At 52.6% G+C, this 5,000-nt stretch overlaps 2 non-coding genes across 2 annotated transcripts; both read left to right on the top strand.

Moving 5' to 3' along the window:
- Positions 1-2,385: 2,385 nt before the first annotated feature.
- LOC125798695 (18S ribosomal RNA) lies at positions 2,386-4,249 on the top strand. Its single transcript, XR_007437498.1, has one exon. It is a non-coding gene; the product is annotated as an 18S ribosomal RNA (ribosomal RNA).
- Positions 4,250-4,622: 373 nt separating this feature from the next.
- Positions 4,623-4,776, top strand: LOC125798694 (5.8S ribosomal RNA). The gene has a single exon (XR_007437497.1). It is a non-coding gene; the product is annotated as a 5.8S ribosomal RNA (ribosomal RNA).
- The last annotated feature ends 224 nt before the right edge of the window (positions 4,777-5,000 follow it).

Genomic DNA, 5,000 nt, shown 5'->3' with positions numbered 1-5,000 from the left:
AGGCCCAGGGCTGGGTGGAGGACTGAGGCCCAGGCCTGGGTGAGTTCAGCTTGGTCTACCAGTGGAAGGTGCGAAAAGTCGAAAAAAAAAAATAAATGACTAAGTCCAACTTGGTCTACCACTGGTTGGTGCGAAAACCTGAAAAAAATGACTAAGTCCAACTTGGTCTACCAGTGGTAGGCTCGAAAAGTTGAAAAAAAATGACTAAGTCCAACTTGGTCTACCAGTGGTAGGCTCGAAAAGTCGAAAAAATGACTAAGTCCAACTTGGTCTACCAGTGGTAGGCTCGAAAAGTCGAAAAAATGACTAAGTCCAACTTCGTCTACCAGTGGTAGGCTCGAAAAGTCGAAAAAATGACTAAGTCCAACTTGGTCTACCAGTGGTAGGCTCGAAAAGTCGAAAAAATGACTAAGTCCAACTTGGTCTACCAGTGGTAGGCTCGAAAAGTTGAAAAAATGACTAAGTCCAACTTGGTCTACCAGTGGTAACTCTGAAAAGTCGAAAAAATGACTAAGTCCAACTTGGTCTACCAGTGGTAGCTCTGAAAAGTCGAAAAAATGACTAAGTCCAACTTGGTCTACCAGTGGTAGCTCTGAAAAGTCGAAAAAATGACTAAGTCCAACTTGGTCTACCAGTGGTAGGCTCGAAAAGTTGAAAAAATAACTAAGTCCAACTTGGTCTACCAGTGGTAGCTCTGAAAAGTCGAAAAAATGACTAAGTCCAACTTGGTCTACCAGTGGTAGGCTCGAAAAGTCGAAAAAATGACTGTCCAACTTGGTCTACCAGTGGTAGGCTCGAAAAGTTGAAAAAATGACTAAGTCCCATTTGGTCTACCAGTGGTAGCTCTGAAAAGTCGAAAAAATGACTAAGTCCAACTTGGTCTACCAGTGGTAGGCTCGAAAAGTTGAAAAAATGACTAAGTCCAACTTGGTCTACCAGTGGTAGCTCTGAAAAGTCGAAAAAATGACTAAGTCCAACTTGGTCTACCAGTGGTAGGCTCGAAAAGTTGAAAAAATAACTAAGTCCAACTTGGTCTACCAGTGGTAGCTCTGAAAAGTCGAAAAAATGACTAAGTCCAACTTGGTCTACCAGTGGTAGGCCCGAAAAAGCTGAAAAAATGACTAAGTCCAACTTGGTCTACCAGTGGTAGGCTCGAAAAGTTGAAAAAATGACTAAGTCCCATTTGGTCTACCAGTGGTAGCTCTGAAAAGTCGAAAAAATGACTAAGTCCAACTTGGTCTACCAGTGGTAGGCTCGAAAAGTCGAAAAAATGACTAAGTCCAACTTGGTCTACCAGTGGTAGGCTCGAAAAGTTGAAAAAATGACTAAGTCCAACTTGGTCTACCAGTGGTAGGCCCGAAAAAGCTGAAAAAATGACTAAGTCCCACTCGGTCTACCAGTGGTAGGTCGAAAAAGTGCGAAATTTTTCTAAGTCCCCACTTTTGGTCTACCATTTCACGCCAAAAACTAGTGAGGGTGGCGAGCTCCAGGATTTCTGACCCCCTTCGCCCGACTCCCTTGCCCGACGAAGGTGCACTCCGGTCGGCCTCGGAGCGAGTTCGCCCGCGCTCTGGAGGATTTTTCGTCGGGGGGTTTTTCAAAGGGGTGCCGTCGGACTGTTGAGGAGAGTGGCAATGACTAGGGGTCCAAGCACTGGAGATGATTCTCCATTCATTTCTAAGCATGGCAGAGCTTAAATAAAGCCCCAATAATGGTTCCAAAGTGGATTTTTGGACACTATAACACGGACCCGATCCTACCCGACCAAGAAGCTCCGCAGGTCGGCCTCCGTCCCGCCCCCCGCCCCCCAGGCGGTACGGAGGAAAAACCAAACTTCCAGAGACGGTTCCAGGGGGGGTATCTCTTTCATTATTTTGACCCGATCGAATGGACTACCGAGCCCGCCTGGGTAGGCAACCGCGCGGCCCTCCGTGGCCACTGTGCGCGGTGCGTTCCTACCCGACCCAGCGGGTTAGCCTCCAGGGGGGTCCTCCGTCAGGGGGAGGACCTTTCCGAACCTATCCGAGGGAGTCGTAGACGGCCCGTCTATATCTCAATCTGCCCTACACGATAACCGGTCGGCCCGGAGCCGTCGGACTCGGATGCCTCGGTGGTCCTCGCGTCCAACCGAGCTCCAGCACCCGGCTTCAAAAAGCTCCGGACCCCCGGTTTCGGAACGAGCGTTTCCTTGTTATCCCCGAAGCAAGCGGGAACTCGCGCAGCGGAGTTGCCACACTAATTTCCACTGGGAGCAATGAGGGGTGAGCTCGGACGAGCCTCTCCGCCCGTCCCCCCCTCCCCGGGGGGTCCTTCGGACGGTACGGGGCCGATCCCTCTCCCCTCTAAGAACCAATGGTTTTTTCTGTGACAAAAACCACTCGCAGCAACCTGGTTGATCCTGCCAGTAACATATGCTTGTCTCAAAGATTAAGCCATGCAGGTCTAAGTGCACACGGAAGGTACAGTGAAACTGCGAATGGCTCATTAAATCAGTTATGGTTCCTTTGATCGCTCCACACGTTACTCGGATAACTGTGGTAATTCCAGAGCTAATACATGCAAACGAGCGCTGACCGGTCCTCTCTCGGGGGGGCCGGGATGCGTGCATTTATCAGACCCAAAACCCACCCGGGGGGACCCGCGAGGGTTTCCCCCGGCCCTTTGGTGACTCTAGATAACCTCGGGTCGATCGCGCGCCCACCGCGGCGGCGACGTCTCATTCGAATGTCTGCCCTATCAGCTGTCGATGGTAGCATAGGGGGCTACCATGGTGACCACGGGTAACGGGGAATCAGGGTTCGATTCCGGAGAGGGAGCCTGAGAAATGGCTACCACATCCAAGGAAGGCAGCAGGCGCGCAAATTACCCATTACCGACACGGTGAGGTAGTGACGAAAAATAACGATGCAGGTCTCTTTCGAGGCCCTGTAATCGGAATGAACGTATCCTAAACACATGGGTGAGGACCCATTGGAGGGCAAGTCTGGTGCCAGCAGCCGCGGTAATTCCAGCTCCAATAGCGTATATTAAATTTGCTGCAGTTAAAAAGCTCGTAGTTGGACTTCGGGAGTGGGCTGGCGGTCCGCCGCGAGGCGAGCTACCGCCTGTCCCAGACCCTGCCTCCCGGCGCCCCCCGGATGCCCTTGGTTGGGTGTCCGGTCCTCAGGGGTCCGGAGCGTTTACTTTGAAAAAATCAGAGTGTTCAAAGCGGGCACCAAACTCGCCTGAATGCCTGAGCTAGGAATAATGGAATAGGACTCCGGTTCTATTTTGTGGGTTTCCTGAACCAGGGCCATGATTAAGAGGGACGGCCGGGGGCATTCGTATTGCGCCGCTAGAGGTGAAATTCTTGGACCGGCGCAAGACGGACGAAAGCGAAAGCATTTGCCAAGAATGTTTTCATTAATCAAGAACGAAAGTCGGAGGTTCGAAGACGATCAGATACCGTCGTAGTTCCGACCGTAAACTATGCCGACCCGCGATCCGGCGGCGTTATTCCCATGACCCGCCGGGCAGCGTGCGGGGAAACCAGAGTCTTTGGGTTCCGGGGGGAGTATGGTTGCAAAACTGAAACTTAAAGGAATTGACGGAAGGGCACCACCAGGAGTGGAGCCTGCGGCTTAATTTGACTCAACACGGGGAACCTCACCCGGCCCGGACACGGAAAGGATTGACAGACTGATGGCTCTTTCTCGATTCTGTGGGTGGTGGTGCATGGCCGTTCTTAGTTGGTGGAGTGATTTGTCTGGTTAATTCCGATAACGAACGAGATTCCTTCGTGCTAAATAGTTACGCGGCCCCCCGCGGTCGCGGTTAACTTCTTAGAGGGACCAGTGGCGTATAGCCACGCGAGATGGAGCAATAACAGGTCTGTGATGCCCTTAGATGTCCGGGGCTGCACGCGCGCCACAATGGCCGGGCCAGCGTGTGCCTACCCTACGCCGAGAGGCGCGGGTAATCCGCTTAAACCCGTTCGTGACGGGGATTGGGGATTGCAATTATTCCCCATGAACGAGGAATTCCCAGTAAGTGCGGGTCATCAGCTCGCGCTGATTAAGTCCCTGCCCTTTGTACACACCGCCCGTCGCTACTACCGATTGGATGGTTATGTGAGGTCCTCGGATCGGCCACGCCGGGGCTCCTTCGCGGGGCCTTGGTGCTGTGCTGAAAAGTCGATCGAACTTGATCATCTAGAGGAAGTAAAAGTCGTAACAAGGTTTCCGTAGGTGAACCTGCGGAAGGATCATTACCGGGACTTGGGTTGGTAGTGTCTCCCAGTAGGCGCGACTCCCATTTCCACAAACAAAAAATGTTCAAGCCACGGCCCGACGTTGGGAACTACAGGGATTCCCTTCGGCCTTTTAATGACTTGATCGAAAAACGGTGTCCTGAGCAAAAAACGTGTTTTACGGCCAAAGGGAGACGGGTACCTGGCCCCCGAAGTCCGTCTGCGGGGTTTCTTACTCCGGAGGCGGCTCGGCGGCGCGGTTTGATGACCCCGAGTTCGCTTAGGCGTTCCGGGGCGCCCGTACCCGCGGCTGCCGTAAAACATTATTTCAAACCGTCACTTTTTGTGTCTGTTGGTTACATGGCTTCGAAACAAAAACAACCATAAAGAGTACAACTCTTAGCGGTGGATCACTTGGCTCGTGCGTCGATGAAGAACGCAGCCAGCTGCGAGAACTAATGTGAATTGCAGGACACATTGATCATCGACACTTTGAACGCACATTGCGGCCCCGGGTCAATCCCGGGGCCACGCCTGTCTGAGGGTCGCTATTCCAATCTATCGGACCTTTTCGTTCCGTCTCCCTCTTCCCTCCGGGGAAGAGTTAAGAGACGGTTCGAGGGGACCGCGGCTGGAGGTTCGCAGGTGCCCGATCCGAGGCGCCTTCGTCTTCCTAAAAGCAGACTCGGTCAGGTTCCCTTCTCGTTCGGGACTCGACAAAAGCCGCTCGACGGGCTTGATCGCGGGGGAAAAGACTTTCGTCCACCCCTCT

The sequence above is a fragment of the Astyanax mexicanus genome, unplaced genomic scaffold, assembly GCF_023375975.1.
Source record: "Astyanax mexicanus isolate ESR-SI-001 unplaced genomic scaffold, AstMex3_surface scaffold_79, whole genome shotgun sequence".
In the NCBI taxonomy this organism is placed as follows: domain Eukaryota; kingdom Metazoa; phylum Chordata; class Actinopteri; order Characiformes; family Acestrorhamphidae; genus Astyanax; species Astyanax mexicanus.
Note: the sequence above shows the minus strand (reverse complement) of the source record. Positions and strands in the feature narration are given on the sequence as shown.